Raw genomic sequence first — 17,826 nt, 5'->3', positions numbered from 1 at the left:
TAGTGGCTCCTAACTGTGCACAATGTGTGCATGTGTACAGTATATGCACATCCTAACTGTTGATATTTGACAGGTAGGCCTCTTTGCTCGAAGCCACCAGTGTCTAGCTTGTGCGTGCCCTCACCAGCAACCCTAAGTAGTAAAAGTAATTACAAGCAAGGCCTACTTCAAGTGTGCTAAAACATAGTAGATGTCAGCTGTTCATTACAGTGTATTCAACATCCTCCACGTCTGCATTGGGATTAACAATCAAAATCATGTTTTATGACCCTGTTATTACCTGCAACCAAGATTTGATTTAAGACAGCAGATGATGGTATTTACTCATTTTTAAAAGATTAATTTCAAAATAAGACACCTGGACTCCAGAAAACCTGACGCAACATCTCCACACACACACACACACACACACACACTGGTGTGCTATCAACAAATCAGGTAAAAGGTAAAGACACTTAAAAGGAGCTGGGAGAGATTACATCATCCTTGCCTGGAGCTTTTATTCTAATAAATAAATGGGTTTAGACACTCTAATAGACCATTTCCTTTTCAGAGCTATCCTGTTGCCTGTGAGGCATTTACTGTAGACAAAACTCTGTCTGTGTGTGTGTGTGTGTGTGTGTGTGTGTGCTGAGAACAGTCTGCTTTACAGCACAAAAGCATTACAGACTTGAAACGGCACCAAATGAGCAGCTATTTTCACCCTCCAACACAAAATGCTGATTTCTAAGTTCTGAGGTTAAACAGATGGAGCAAACAGTTTTTGTTTGCGCGTTAATCCGTCTCGTTTGTAGCCGCCTCTGTTCTTTGCACTTCTTTTCTTTCTCACACTCGTTCATGTTGTTCATTAGTGACAAACAATAGGGTGGCCTGGCTCCCTCGCTCCTCGATGAGAGGAGGAATCACTTCATAAATAAACAGTCCTGCCCTGGTCCTGCCCCGTTCTTCTTCTTCTGTCTGCCCCTCATCCCCTCTTCTCTGATGGCCTTTTCCCACACAAACATTAACGTACATGCCCTGGTAGTTTTTTAGCTAATGTGCTCGTGATATTGGTAGTGATACTGTATGTCTCTTTGAACGATGGGAAATAAATGAAATGACAGAAAGTTGTGAAGTTGCAGGATCACGCAGCTGTCTCCCCTATCATTCCTGCCCCCTTCTGAAAACCCCTCCCTCCACTTCTGTCTGTCTTGTCTCCGCTCCTTTTCCCTCCTCCCCTCCTCCAGTGAACCAGAATGTCATTTCAAGCATGTCTAACCACGGGAAGCCTTTTAAAAACTGTGACAGCATTTGCCCCCAGTCCCCACTAGCTGTGTGCGTGTGTGTGTGTGTTAGTGTGTGTGTGAGTAATAAATGTCTGTAGTGATTTGCTGGAAGAGAGGATATCATATTGAGATCGAAACAGTTACTTTAAGGTATTGTAGACACACACACACACACACACACGCACACACACACACACTATTCATCCATTGTGTCACCCTCATGCTGGGCCTATGATAAATGGGTGGGGCTGTCACAAGCGAAGGATGAGCAGTAAAACTGAAAGAGAGAGAAGAGTTTGAGAAAAAGGCCGCTGACAGGAAAAACAAAAGGAAAGATCAGGGAAGAAGGATGGATGTCTGAGGAAGGAAGGAAGGAAAGATTTCTGAAGAAATGAGATGATAAATGGAGGACGGTGACCTTCTGAGAAAGAGTGGAGGGGTTCAGGGAGGAAAGGGGAAAAAGGTGTATAGGAAGAGGAGGACAGAGTGAGTGACAGCCGGGCTCAGGGAGGAGGCTCGGGATATAAAAATGCTCGGACTGATTCGAATTTGAGAGTCAAAGGTCATTATGGTGTCACTAAGGACTATGCTGGCCGTAACTCAAGAATTAATATCGTAATTATGACAAAATTTCAAACAAATAGGATGAAATGATGACGTGATGACATTTTATATCCAAGAAGTCAAAGGTCAACTTCACTGTGACACCATGACGTTCTGCAAAAACACTTTTCTGCCCGTTATTCACACCATAACTCATTACAAGAGTAACAAAGCTTAACAACGTCGAGTCAAATCAATGGTATTATCAAAAATTTGCCTCTCGGAGCTTCACAGTCCGTACATCAAACGACATCCCCTCAAATCAAAGGAAAAACTTCTATTATTGGGCCAAATGAAGGAAACCTCAGGCAGAGCAACAGAGGAGGGATCCCTCTCCCAGGACGGACAGATGTGCAATAGATGACGTATGCACAGAACAGACCAGCATCAGGGTATACAATCAAAACCACAAGCTCAGTGGTTTTGGCAGTAATAAGCTTCAGGTGGTTGGGGTTGCACCACGTGACCTAGCTTTTATATCAGTCCTGCGTACTTCTCTGTAAAAACAGTGACAAAACTTTCAAAAAATACACTTAATACCTTTTATTAACTTCCTTCAAAGTCGTCACTGCATATATTATATGTGTCTGGACAGTCATGAATGTAAAGTGAGGCAAACATCCGCGAGGTGGTAATTCCAGTTTCTGACGGCTCCCCGTCTTTCATATGCTAATGGTATCCAAGCTCCTGTTACAAATTCAGATGATGTGTCTCAGCCAGTGCTGGCGGTCAATATGCTGCCTGTTCAGCATTCACTCTCTCATCAGTTTTGACTGGCTGTCATAAACACAACAACCTCACATGTCAGCAGCTTTCGGCAGCAATGTTTTAAAGGAAGCTGAGTTTACTTGCAGAAGGCTGAATGTCGCCGGGGGTGCAGAAATGTGAAAAACACATTTACTTTATGATTTCTAAAATTAGGATGCAAATGATACATCCAGCAAATTGTGTTTGGCCAGTGAGGAACGTGTATCTTCAAATGTGGCTAATTTGAATTTTGCAAATAAACTGAAGTGTACATTTTATTTTGAGAAAATGTTTTGCATCTGAAAATGCATTTTCATTAAGCTGAAAAGAGGGCAGTTCTCAAAAGTGATTTTACATATGAGAGTTTGTTTACAGGTGTTGAGGAGTTCTCCTGAATATGTGGGGGAAAAAAGTTGTATAAGGACTTTTTGTCTTTGTTGTTGTTGTTGTCACACATTACTCTAGGCAGACTCTACTTTTAAGAATAAATAAACATATTAACATTAAATTAAAGTTTTATAATGGAGGTTTTTATATTTCTAAAATATTGTAAAATGTATGTTAAACATTATTTAAAGTGGACAGTTCTTTTCTCATCTGTCTGGGCCCCCTTGTGGCAATATGGCCCTCGGCAAGTGCATCAAATGTCCATGCCTAAATCCTAAGTTAGAAAGATTTTACCTAACCTTTGAAGGCCACATGAGGCTATATCAGCCGCTACTAGCATAGCACATTCAAATATGTGTACAAAATGTCAGGGGTTATTATGTCATTGCATTATGGGTAATGTAGGCACCAGGTATTAAGAAAAAGGAAGTTTGGAGATCTATAGTTTTCACAGGACAGTGATGATTCGATATAATATGGCAAACTGAGGACTTTCAAATAAAACCGTTGTTCCTCCAAAAGTTCAGCAAAACAACATGTAACAAATAAAACACTAACTTCCACACCGATTGTTTTTTCGGAAACAAAACCGGAGCTCTTTGAGATTAACTGGACTCAACAGTCTTAAAAACATATAAATGGACTAATTGTGGCTTATTTATTCAAATTTATCATCCCCGCTTTGGGATTTCCATCTGTGCCAGGGGATTTAAAGACCACCTTACCTTTTCCCGGTTCACTTTTAGAAGCATTTATCCCTTTATTTGATGTGTGAACCGGCTAACAGACAGGGGATTAAGTACATTTTAGAGAAACACCTCTGTGGCACAGCGGCACATCTGCTAATCCCCATCCATTCACTTCAGCATGTCTTTAAACTAACAAGCAGTTTAACATAATCTGCTTTAAGCCTGTCCATTCACTCCTATTCACTGGTGCATTTACATAGCAATCCTTTCTGCCTGACTGGTCTGTGGAGAGAGAGACACAAAGAGAGGAGAGAGCTCATGTATGGCAGTGTGGGGTCGTAAATGTGTGAGAGTATAGTTCCTCTTCCTATTGAAGTCCATTTGTACTCTCAACTCCTCTGCCTCAGGCAGACATATAGAGAAGTTAAGGAGGTATTGTTTTTTTTTTGGACCACAGATGAGCCACACACATGATCAAATAGACTAAAAATATCAGTTTCGTGCTGCAAAAAAAATGCAAATGGTGGAAAATTGTTTGAAGGGGAGCTTGAAGGAGTAGGTGTAAAAGATTTATTGATGGAGGAGAGCAGGGAGTGCATGAAAAACTGGTGGAATGTGTGGCTACAGGGTGGAGTGGAGAAGAAAAAGCGCGTGATGATGTAGGATGGAATAAACGCCTGCATATTAACACGGTTAAATCGAAGTTGCAAACAACAACATCAGCATAGAGTCCTGTGACCGGGGCCCACTGACACTTTCAGCCACAGCTGTCACAAACGCACCCACAATGACTCATCCGAACAACAACAACCCAGGAAATTGATGAGAGAGATGAGGAAAACAAGTGTGAAAAGAGGCGTGATGATGAAGCGGCGACGACAGAGAAGAAGCCTCTCAGGGTCACCTCTGACCGCGACACTGATTTGTTCTCGATTGACCTTTCACCTCTCAGAGCAAATCCCTCCTCACCACTGCAGACAGGTCAGGATGAAAGACAACAGGTGAGAGGCGATGAATTGTAAAACACGGTGAGGAAGAAGGAAACAGCAGTTCTAAGACTGAAATGGATAAAACAATTATATCTGAAATATCTCTTCTCTTTCTCCCTAGTTTCTGAGTCCTTAAACAGCCTGGACTGAACCTTTACTGGTTCTGCTGCACCGCCATCAAAACTGAAGGAGCTGATGTCATTTTTTGCCGCATCATTGTTTCAGTACAGTAAGTTTGTTTCTGCATCATAAAGTGAAAAAACAAATTGCAGGAAAACGGGAAGTCAGTCACAGTTGGGGTTGCTGAGGGGTCAGTCTTTATAATGACATCATTGTAAATGGTGCACGACATTCATGTATTTTGTATTAATTTCAAAGGACAGGATTATTTATATCTCATAGTTATTAACAACAATTTGAAAATGTTTTTGCGCTACAGCAGAAAGCAAACTGAAACACCAACATACTATAGCACAAAGCAGGTACAGCAGCCACAGTCAACAACAGCAAGGAGATGCGGGGGAGAGAAGTTTCCCAGACTCCCTTATAAAATCGCTCAATTTTATAAGTTGTTGAGCTTAAAGAAACTTTAGAAACTTTATGAAAATCAGTCTCTGACAAATCCTTAATTATTTGGACCTTCTTGTAAATTCAGCATGTTAAACATTAAGTTCTTTATTACTTTGTGCAAAACCATTGTGTCCGTTTGTTCTAGAGTTGTACATGTTTGTTTGCATGTAGAGCAGGGAAGTGTTTCATATTCTATTTACAATAAAGTCACACTTTTTTCTGGGTGGTCCTGATGGTTTTTATGATGCCTCATTTTAGGAGGTGCTGCAGCTCCCTCAGCACCCCTGGTTTCTGCATCCATGTCAAATTGTCTAAAATGTATCCAGCACAAATAAAAATGTGTTACTGTTCAAATAATGAATAAAACTCATTGTACTCTCTCTCTCCCGCACACCTTTGTATATGGCTTTCAAAGGCCTCTTCAGATCTAATAACCTAAACATAAACTTCTCTTTGGGATGCATTAAAGAGAAGACTTGAAAAAAAACCAATGAAACATGAGCCATCAATTAAAATGATTGAGAATATTATCACACACAGACACACACGCTCACACTCGCACAGAGGTAGGTGTCGAGCCATTTAAACGTTATGAAGCCCTAATGACAGACTGGGAATGGCTTTTACGGCTTGTTATATTGTCATTGTGAAAACCACTCACTGTATCATTTTACAACCACCATAAAATCATTGACAGGGATGACAGGGATAGGTGCGGTCGGGGCGAGGCACAACACAACTGAGGATGACAGAAATCCAACCCCTGCAATCACAATATCATAAATACTTCAATAATTCTCAATTGCTTTTTCTGTAAATCCAACATGAATGACTGAGTTTTCCCTCAAGCAATCTGGCAAATACAATGTTTGGTATAAGATATCAGTGGGACTGGTATCCTGTTACTTTGCTCTAAGGCACATAGGGGGTAATATAAAACCACAAATTAAAGGCTAAATTTACTTTGAGTACTTATAGTGTCATGAGTAAATTACGAGGTAGTCGGTATCACAACAAACTCAGTCACTTCAAGAGATTTGTGGCTGAATGTTGGGACATTTTGTAATTTTTGAAAACAGAAAATGTCTACACAAGTCTTCAAAGGACCTAAATTAATTTGGCCCCCATGTGAAATCCCAGGGTTAGAGCTGTGAAAGGAGGAAGTGACCGGCGCGAAGGGTGGAATGTTAAAAATGTCCTGGAAAGGTAACAGAATAGTGCGCAGAAGACAGAGGAGTCGTGTGGCAGCTACTTCCTGAGTGGGAGCTGAAAGAGAGCGCAGAGATGTCCCACCTGCTCTGTGGGATCTTTGCTGCCTACTTTTCTGATTCATAAATCTGCCATAGCTTACCAAATAGCTGAAGGATCACGATCTGCAGCCACCCACCAACATTTTTGTCCCCCCACAATGATTGGCCCCCCGCCTGTGTTTCCATCTGTCACACAAAATATCTAAGACAGCTCTGACTGGAGTCTGCTGTAACTTTCAGGAACGGTGTTTATCTGGTTGAACGCTGCTGTTTGGATTCTTCACATAATTCATGAACAGTGATTTCTCTGTGTTTTATCAAGCTCTCATATTACACTCTACCAGAACATGTTAACATGCTTTAACCTTCAAAAAACACATTATTTTTACTCTCCATTGCTGCAGCACTTCTATTTATCCTCCGTCTGAATGCTTCGTTTTAGTGCCTGTCCCTTTAAGGCCCCTTTACAAAAAGCCCAGTCTGCTCTGATTGGTCAGCTCTTACAAGCCTGAGCAGCCCCAACGTGTTTTCAACATCGATGACTGTTAGCTTGTTAGCTCAGTTAGCTGTGCACCTAGCTGGACTACTGGGGGAGTGTTGGTGTTTATACTGTTAGCACTTGAGCTTTGGACCGCTGGGAGAAAGAGGTTTTCAGGTTAGCATGCTAACGTCGGTTGATGTCTCCACAACACAACAACACGTCTTTAACGAGACGTCTTGGGACACAACATCAAAACACTTATTTCTTCATGTTCTGTTAATGAGTTTAATCAATTGAAGCTTTATACTTGTTCCACTCGTTTCACTGTTTCTACATATTTAACAAAGTGTGACGGAGGAAAACAGCCCACAAAATGAAAGCTTACATCACATCTTACTAACAATGTGATTTCAATAATTAGAGTAAAAAAAAAATACTATGAGAGAGCTACTTTATTTAGAGGGTTGTTTGTGGTCTGTAAAAATAAAATTAAAAACAGCCATGCATAGTTAAGGTGATTTATGAAGAGATGTAGGAGCAATTACCCGGAATATCATAACTGGTATTGGTGGAGAAAAAGTTGCATCCTTAATGTCTTTGAAGATTTTAACATGGCGTCATTAAAAGTCTAAATAATACAGTGTAGGCAGCACAAGCATGTTGTACCATTTCCTACTGTCAGTTTAAAAAAATCCACGTTGAGAATTGCTGGTTCATGGATCGAACACTTTATGGATTGAAGCAGTAAATGAGGAAGCTTAGGAACGGCATCAAAAAGTTCAACAGGAGTTCAATTGGCTGCGGAGGAGGCACATGCCTGTCATGAGGCGAAATAATTGCAAGAGTGGTGTTTTTGTTGAGCTGACACTGGGACAGTTTGGTGCAACAGCCTTTCAAAATTGGTCGACTAGCGGCAGAAAATTAGCCATCAAATGGAGATTTGTGACAGCGAATAACTGAAGTTGTTAGAATATTTCACATCTGTCGTATCTTTTTCAACACTTTATGTGACGGCATGTGACACCGATGAACAAGCATGAGGGTCTGCTAATTCTAATTATCCATTCAACTCTGTTTTCCCACCTATAGCAGGGGCTTACGCTAATAAAAGAGCTACACATGTTCTCACGGCCAATGACAACTGTTCCTGCAGCCAAGAATAGCGTAGCCCAATAAAAACCTTTCTGTCTCTATTCAGTGTATCTTTCTCCCTCTCTCCCTCTCCTTTTCTGTCTCACACACACTCCCATCTGCCAAACACAATGCCTCTTTAAGCTCATTTATAGTATAGTGTAGAGCGTTGTGTGTTCTGGAGATTAAGTAATATCATCGCTTGAAGATTTTTACGGCTTCGAAAACAAAACACCCGAGTCCTGAATGAAAAAAAAAAGAAAGAAAAAAAAAACAGTCATGTGAAAAGCAGCAGCAAATCATCTGAAAACATCTGCAGACCGATTATCAGAGCGATAACTTAATGAATCAAATCATTAAATTAGCTGTGGATGGATAGAAGATGACCGGTGATAAGAGGAGGAAGACAAAGGAGCAAGAGAAGAGAAGAGAAGAGAAGAGAAGAGAAGAGAAGAGAAGAGAAGAGAAGAGAAGAGAAGAGAAGAGCCCCCGTTAGGGTCAAACAGAGCAAGGTGACACCAGGGGCAGGAGGCTGACCTACAAAACCGCCGGTAACCCCCCACACCTGCATGCACACATGGACCCACACGGATACAAAGACACGTACACCAACCTCGACAAACAAACTCGCACACAGACACACTAACTTATTCACACATCATCGCCCGTGACACCAACTCCTCCGGACCTGCCAAAAGGCCACCATTTGACCAGGCAATAATACCATCTGTGAGGCAAAACACTAGTGCTTTGTAATTGTTCTTTCTCATAGACTTTACCAAACAATCAGATACTTACTGCCAGGGATTGAAAGCAGTGTTTAACTGAAGGCTTCAAAGGAGAGCTATGTGAGAGAGGTTGGGGGGTGAGGGCCAGAACGGAGGGAGAGAAGAAAGTATGTGATTTGATTAAAACAGGCACTCTGGAGCGAAGAAGGGAAGAAGAAAGAAGGAAAGGCAACAGAGAGAAAAAAGACTGCAAGGAGCAAATCTATCTGAAGTTAGTTATTGATGTTGGTATAATGAAAAAAACAAAATACAGTCATAAACCTCCAGTTGTCTTTTTGTGGGTTTTTGTTTTATCAAGTTTAATCAGTTCACCAGATTCTGAAATGAGCATGACCAATTCAAATTCAATGAGTTTAAATATAATTTCTGCTGGTACTGATCTCGTAGCCTAAAGCAGGCCCGGGACCGCTTCCAAACACTTTGGTGATCGGAGAAAATGAATGCATATTTACTTTTTAAGAAGTTTAAAATTCAGTAATAACATTACAGTTACTAACCCCAAGTCATCGCGGCTAAGATAGCCACTCCTGGATGGTCAGTAAATCAACCCAAATTTGAGGGCTGCTTGCTAGCTAACCACAATGTGTCGCGTCCTAATTCTGCAGGCGCTAAATACAAAAGATGCATTATAAGACTGAGAGTTTCAGTCTCTGGGGATTTCCTGGCTAAGCGCACTACAAGGAACTTTTAACTGGCTATGAAACTGTCTCAATTTAATAACTGCCTCGATATGACCTACATAACTAAACGAGACCATCACCGAGAAGTGGACTATTTCTTTATGACACAGCTGCCCAAAGTGGGGCCTGTGGGCCAAAAGTGGTCCACCACTTAGTTTCCGTTTTGGCCCTGCCAGGGAAAACAGTTTGGGCACCGCTGCCTGAGGGTGAGATTTCCAACATTATAACTATTTTTCTCACAGCCTGCAGAAAGAAGCTGCTCTGTAGTCTGGCAGACACTTCTGCATTGCTCGACGGCACCAGAACATCAGGCCTATAGCGTACTTTTATGTTGGCCTTGCTACCAAGCTGAAGCTTGCTGTTGACATAACATTACAATCTTAAGCTTTAGCTCAACAAAATTAATATAACCAAGCAACCACATCCGCCAGCTGCAGGCTCGAAATCTTTACGAAACAATACCACTTTTATCCACAAGGGTCGCTAGACTTGGCAAAAAAATATATATATTTTTATAAAGTTCTTTATAGCGGCTTTAAAGGTCCAGTGTGTATAATTTAGGGGGATTTAAAAGGATACAATCAGGATTATGTTTTCAGTAGTGTATAGTCTTTTTCTAGTAACCTGTCCAACGCTACACGTTTGTAGCACAGGAAAATGGAGTCCCACAGTAAAGGTGGATCTTTGGTGACCTCTCGCAGAATGTACAGCTTAAGTTTCTGACGTTAACCAAGTCGGACAGGAAGGAGGGACGACGGGACACAGGAAGGGAGGACAGATTTGGGCAGGAGTTGAGTCAGATGGGGGAGGTGATGGGAGCAAAGCGGGGTGTCGGAAGGGTGGCGGGGGGGCATGAGGGTCTACTAGGGGTGAGTGGCGCAGTGGGATAAGAGCGTGGGGAGTTCATGCCCCCGCCAGGCCCTTTTCGCACTGCATAAACAAAGAGATTACAGTGAGAAGGGGCTCCGCGCCGCTAACAAGCAGGGGCACCACACGCACACATACATACACAGACTCACACACACACACACATTTAAGCAGGGACACATGGACACACAGTCACATGCATATAGGAATGGCAGCACACACACACACAAATACACACACACTAACACTCACAAGCATATTAAGGGGAAACTCATGCAAACAAACGTGCACACGCAAGCACAACACGAACACAATAAACTGACACAACTAACAAGAAGCATCACAACATCGTGGCGCCACCTGTCTCCTCTTCAGCAATTAATGAGCTCCCAGCTCCCGGGATGCTACAACGAGGTGGCAATTAGCAGGGAAAAAGAAAGGGGGAGTCATGAAATGAGGGAGAAAAACAGACGACGGGAGAGAAAGAAAGAGAGAGGAGAGGGGGGCTAGGAGAAGAGAGGGATGAATATGAGAGATAAAAAACAGAGAGAAAGAATAAAGGCAGGGAAATAAAGAGGACTGATGATTTAAAACTCTAAAATTTGAACAGGATGTGGCTGAAAGATCCTCGTTTACCCAAAGGATTTCTTCACACTTAAGTTATGTAATAACTTTGCGAGTTGTGAGTCACCAACATGAGTAAAAGTGTAACAGTTGCACAAGAGCGGCACAAATCCAAGTTAAAAAAAAGATTAAAGGTGGAGTTGAGATTGGGGTTAGATTTGAGAAGTTAGTCATCTTGTTTAGGCTTGTCAGTAAAACAGTTTCATTGAGGTTTTTTCATGTTTTCAGTCGCGGTTAAATATGAAAAAAAGGATTTTCACTTCTACTACAAAGTTAGCTATTTTGCAATACCTTGTGTGTGGAGCAGGTGTTTGCATTTTTAGATATACTGCTAATTTTAATCAAATTTTTTGGGAGAGAAAACCGATTTGGAAGCTTGTTGGTGTGTGCATAAATGACTTTGAGGGCGAGGTCAGCATGTGATCACATTATAGTGCAGCGTGTTGTTTTCTGTTTGCCGTCCTGAATGTTTCTGTCATGTTTGTGTTTATGTTTCCGTCTTTCATGAGCCGACTCTGTCTCTTTCCTTCTGTCATTCAGTCAATCTTTGTTTCCTGTTTCTCTCTCTTAAATACACACACAAAAACACACACAAACAGAAACACACACACACTCTTTTGTTTGCCACCTGATAACAGGCAGTCATTCATACCGCCTCTCGATCCCAGTGACCCCTGAGACCTAAATACGGAGCAAGAACTGAAGAGCTGAGAGACTGGTCACGCATTTGCTGACAGTAACTGCAGATGCAGAAACACACGCACACAGAAACACACTCTCAACTCTTGTGTCACTAAAATTATTAGCCTTCATGTGGAACTGGAGGCTTAACATTTCCTTAGATGCCACTAATTAGGTTTTTAACTCAACGACTCTTCACAGTTCACATAATGGGAATTTTAAGCTCTAAAGCTGCTATAGGTGAGCTTTTTTTTTTTTTTTAGCAATTTAGAAATGACTGACCAAAGCTATTTCTTAGTTTAGGTATGGGAAGAAGTGTGTGTGTGTGTGTGTGTGTGTGTGTGTGTGTGTTTCTATATTGCCAATTAACCTTGTGTTCAGAGGGGGTGTGAGTTCAGTAAGGAGAGAAGAAATGTGCTCACCTTGTGTTTGTGTTCAATATGCAGATTTCTAGCCACAGTGCAAATAAATAATCCCCTTAGGCATAATTTTGTTCACACAAACACATTCTATCATTTGCTGTTCATAGCTCTTATAGCCCTTGCCTGGCATCAATACCAGGTAAGGGCTAAAAGCACTAACCCAAAATTGTGTCTTTACAGTGAAATAAGTCACTTAAAAAATTAAAATTAGTAGCTAGTAATTAGGAACCTCCTTCCTTCAAAAGAAAAGAAAAAACTTACTTTGGTATTAACCAACCAAAAGAATTTGCACACTTAGCGAGGTTTGTTCTTTTTCCATCTCATGCAATGTTTGCATGCATTTTTTTGGGTAACTAATAGAGCCCGACCATTGTATCGGTTAGCCGATATTACTGATTACTGATATTGGCACATATGCTGTCTGATATGCACCAATACGAAAACTGATTCATGATTAATTTCAGACAGTAAAATGTATTGTTAAACTGTAAGTCTGAGTATTTGATAACCACATTCGAGGGATCATTACAAAAAAAGTGTGTATATCAGCCCATTTGTCCTGATCAGAAATTTTTACTCCCTTAAATGGGTTTTGGCATCAGCCCCAAAAATGCATTATCAGTGGAGGTCTAGTAACTGATGCCAAAAACAAACACATGAAAAATACCCCAATGAGTTAAAAAAGTAACATTCTGACGTGAGAGCTTCATATTTTCAGTTTGTAGTGGCGTAAGTTACTCTCACACACACATGATGCATTATACAACAGGACAGAGAGGTAGAAACAGACACACAAAGAATGCACACACAGATCCACATTTGCGTGTCCCTGCTATATCCAACCCCTACGCTGTCCACACACACACACAGGGCAGGTGTGGGGTCAGTGTTAGGGTCAGTAGCCTCGGTCCAGCTCCCAAATATAGAGCATCCACTATTCGGGGATCCTTAAGTTGACTGCAGGTTCTCGTATGACCACCATGGAGCCCTTTATGTTCAGAGGGAAACAGACATACCTAACACACAAAACATGCATTCATTCATGCATGCACTCACACGCACACAGCTCCAACACAAGTATTCACACTCATGCACTGCTCACATACATGTACTTGAATGAATGCGTGTGAACGAAATACTCGAACACACACACGCACACACACAGCATTACACACTCTGTTACCCTAACACATCATTAAGATCTCTATCATCCTGCTATCTGCAAACATGAACGCTCATTTCCTCTCTCGCCCACCGCCCGACCCCTCACCCATACCAGCTTTTTTCATGTCTCTCTTCTTCTGTTTCTCCACCATCTCTCTGTCTCTGCCTCTGAAGACACTATTTCACAGTGTCCATTCACTGTGTAACAGAGGACCTCTTCTATAGCTGAAACATAAGACTGACACTCTGACCCTTCAGGATGACCTTTGCACTCTGAGCTAACGGCTCTGACACGTACAAACATGCCTATACACGTGTGTGTGTGTGTGTGTGTGTGTGTGTGTGTGTGTGTGTGTGTGTGTGTGTGTGCATTTGTTGCGCGTAGTGGAAGCCGCAAACTGATCGTCTTTACCTCTTCTGGCAGTGCGGTTGGCAGCGTGCAGACGTGTCTGCACCGCCAGAGGAGATTTTAATACTTCAATAGAATCTACCTGTTTACTTTTTGACGTTATACTTTCAAAAGAGCAAACGTTGCGACGATAAGTGATTTCAAATCAAGCAAACGCATAAATTAGAGTAAAATGAAGTATAAAGATCAGTTCCCCATTGAATCATAGCTGCCACAACAAAGGCTCAAAATAGCTTTAGGCTAAATCAATATTAATCAATATTAAAAACACACACACACACACACACACACATTATTGATTAATATTATCAATTATGTGTTGAGGCTCACTCAGGATTTACTCACATAGCTAACAGGGTGAAAGATACGTGAAGAATGACCGCAATGAATCCTAACGAGAAACAAACGACCGCAGAAAAGCATCTGATCTGTACATCAATCGCACGTCTGTTGAACAAATGGCAGAAAGACAGCTTTTAAAGTCATGTGCTTGTGAAGAGCACTGTCTGAGCTCCACAGCTGTTGATTAGTGCAGCATGCTTTCAAAAGAGGCCATTGTCATATTAGAAAGCACACTGAGAATGCATGTTTCAGTCTGACATCACTTTATCAGAAAGAGCAAAAATGTCCCTTCATCCAAAGTTTGTTGTGTTGTTGTTTTGCGATTGAAGAAAAGGAAGAAAGAAAACACCAAAAACCAACAATCACTCTCAGTCCCTAACTATCCCTGCACGTATGAAAGTAAAGCAACCCACACGAATTCAATTTCCCACTTAGTGGAAGCGCATGCCTGAGCACACAATCTAATATAATGTGTGTGTGTGTGTGTGTGTGTTTTGAATGCATACGTGCATCTGTCCGAGTGTCGTCCCGTACTGTTCTTCAAGGACATTCCTGTTTTGAATCAGTGTACGTTAAACCAAAGACATTAAGCAGCAATAAATCCGCTGAAGGTTTGACAGTGTGCTTTTACTTTTAAAGGGTGCCAATTGTTGCTGTCTGTGTATTTTTGTGTTCATGTTCATCCTCTCGTTTCATGATCTCGGTGGACTTTTATATATTCCTGCAGCTGCAGCATGTACATAATGTCTGTTCTCTTCATCCTTAAATTCCACATTAATAAAGTATAATGCTGCTAAATCAAAAGCAGCGGTCAGCTTAAGTGTCATGTTCAGTTTATTTTTTCTTGTTCAAACTAATACAGTCTTTAAATTGTTAAAATTGCACTAAACACATTTTATAAACACACAGTTTGGACTCATTTAGCGTGAACAAGTCATTTTATGTCGGGCAGCTGTTTCAGAAAAACTCCCTCGACAGACAGCTTGAGGTAATCAAGGTCAAGGTTAGGCGAGAGGAACATGCAGTTACATTTGTGAATGTATCAACAATAGCTAAAGTCATTCAATGTAACTCAATCTTGTGATTACTCCCTGCAGAGCACAGAGAGACCCCTGGCATGTGAGTGTGTGTGTTTGTGTGTGCGCACTAAGGATAAAGTAATGCTGTATCTGTACTGATTTGTACTAACAAAATTTGTCCTTCAGGTACAGCTGCAAGAATGTTGGCACCACACCACTAATTAACAGCATTTTACGGCTGACCACAGCATTATCTAAACCTCAAGCTCCAGCCAGTATGAATGTTGGGAGCAGGTTTGTGCAGTCAGGTTATTCAGAAAATCCCTGTTGACTCATTCTGTGTGGTTTTATTATAACCAATGGTATGGTCTTTATTTGGTCTGCTGACTAGTTTCAGAAAGTGTCCATATTTTGATGTCTCTTGTTCAGCCCAGTCACCAGGATATCATTTTAGCGGTTAACGTTTCCGCAAACCACAGATACAACCAAGGCTGACATTTGTAGCAGACGTGGCATATCATGTTCACATTAAATGCTTATTAGCAGACTTTCACATCAGGAGGTGGAGGGGACGGCGGGGGTATTTCAAGCCGTTTTGTGGCGACCAAAACAGGCTATTTTTCACAGGAAGTCGGACCATCTCCATGTGTGCTAATGGCGGCCGAAACAATATTTTAACCCAAAACGTGTTTTCCTTACCCCAATCAAGTGGTTTTAGTGCCTAAACCTAAGCAGAGCATATGCACAGCGTTGTGAAAAGAAATAAACTTATCAGTGGTTTTGCAGAAACGTACTAAGCTATCATTTATTCAGTTCAGTTGGGTTTATAGCCTTAATGAGCACGGCTGCACTTCCTATAGCTGCAACACAATAGCGCGGTTTGGCCGTGATAGGCTTATAATGTCAAGCAACAACAGAAGGTGTCTGTTAATTGATTTCTGTGGTGTTAAATTGTTTGATTTTCTCATGGAGATTGGTGAGTGAATGGTTGAAAAGATTGCTTTTCGCTTTGCTCACCCAGAAAGGTATGGCATATTAAAAGTCAATGTGGTGAATTTTATAGTTTTTTCAGTTTCATTTCACAGTGTCTTATTTAATCCTAGCACACAGATTAACAGGCAGAATGTGTGTGTGTGTGTGTGTGTGTGTGTGTGTGTAGACGCTGAGGTAGACTCTGGAACATTATTGGTTATTCTAGAAGATCGGCCTGTGACATTTAATAACAAGCTCCCGTCTTCTCATCTAAAATGCCTGCAGCTCTCCAGGTACGTTGGTCCGGCTCAGTATCAGGTGCAGAGAACAGGCGAGGCCCTGAACTAGTAAATCTTCACATACACAAACACACACACGCATGCATGCATGCACACATTCGGCTCTGCCTCGGCCCTTCAACAATGCCACATTTGTCTAACAGCTGATCTCCATATGATAAGAGACTGAATATTAGGCAGGACACCCACACACACAATCATGTCTTCAGATGGTTATCGTATTTACATAATCATTAGTTGTGGGTGAGACTCTGTCACGATCTGTGTGGTGTTCCCGGTGGTATTAGGAGCAATTACTGTCGGAGAGATAAGCCTGCGTGCACACACACACACACACACACACACACAAGCATTCATGCACACTGAAAGGGAGCAGTTATTTCAGTTAATTATAAGGAAACAGATGCCAACACAAACAGACAACAGCAAACATCTACACACCAATGTTAAAACTTGTTTCCAAAACCTTGACACAGACAGAAGCACACGACATGCACACGCTCACACACACACACACACACACACACACACACACACACACAAAACTCGACCCCGCTGCCCCTCCCCACGGCTTAGAGAAATTACTGCCACCTGAAGCGGAACCCTGTCCATCATGCGGAGGCCCCCCAAAGCCCCACAGGTGTCCTTTAACATGTCCAAAGGTCCCCTCCTCCACCCCCGGCTCTCCATGTGGCCATTCATCCGGCCGCAGCGGAGGACATCAAAACAAAACACATCCCCGGGGCTAAAACCTCACAGCTACACATGCACATGAATTACTCTTTACGCTTGGTGCTTTCCAGCCCTTGAACAAGACAATCACACTGTGACATGCAGATCTCACTTCATGTTTAAGTTAATGGAGGGAAACAGTATTGTTCATCGAGAAACAGAAACTTTATGCGACTGCTTTATGTCAGTGAATGCTGTACAGACTGACTTTCTCATTCACACGCCCATATGTTCTTCTTCCCTTCTCCTCTTGAGAGACTTTCTCTTTTTTTTGATCCGTAGCCAGGAACCCAAGAACATATTGCTTCATCCAGACCAGACTTGTAGTGTGAAGATGAACACAATGAGTTATAAGAGACAGGTGGAAACACTCCAAACCGCAGAGACGCAACTATGCGTTCCTCAGCCATATTTCCGCTGGCTGTCGTTTAAAGAAGTGTTGCTTAACAGAACCGCATTTGTTTAAAACGCAGAGTAATGGAGCAAAGTTTTTTCGCTAAATGGTGTTCAAGTGAAAAGCACCCAAAAATCGTCCAAATCCAGTCACTCCACATTAACAGGCCAGAGGCTGACAACGTAATATGCATGACAACAAGTAAGGGGTTTTCCTTTGTAACCCGTAGTGGAAACACAAAGAAAAATAATGATTCAAGGCAGAGAGAAAGAGTTAGAGCTAAAAAAAAAAAAGCGAAGAGTTATTCTGCGAAAAGGGACC

The 17,826-nt window shown here is 41.7% G+C and overlaps 1 protein-coding gene across 2 annotated transcripts in view; it reads right to left on the bottom strand.

The window, feature by feature from the left end:
• bmpr1ba (bone morphogenetic protein receptor, type IBa) overlaps positions 1 to 17,826 on the bottom strand; it is a 78,483-nt gene that overhangs the window by 28,094 nt on the left and 32,563 nt on the right. The gene's annotated exons all lie outside the window — the stretch shown is intronic.

This window comes from Pagrus major, chromosome 5, assembly GCF_040436345.1.
Source record: "Pagrus major chromosome 5, Pma_NU_1.0".
In the NCBI taxonomy this organism is placed as follows: Eukaryota; Metazoa; Chordata; class Actinopteri; order Spariformes; family Sparidae; genus Pagrus; species Pagrus major.
The sequence above is the reverse complement of the archived record's forward strand: the minus strand, read 5'-3'. Positions and strand labels throughout refer to the sequence as shown.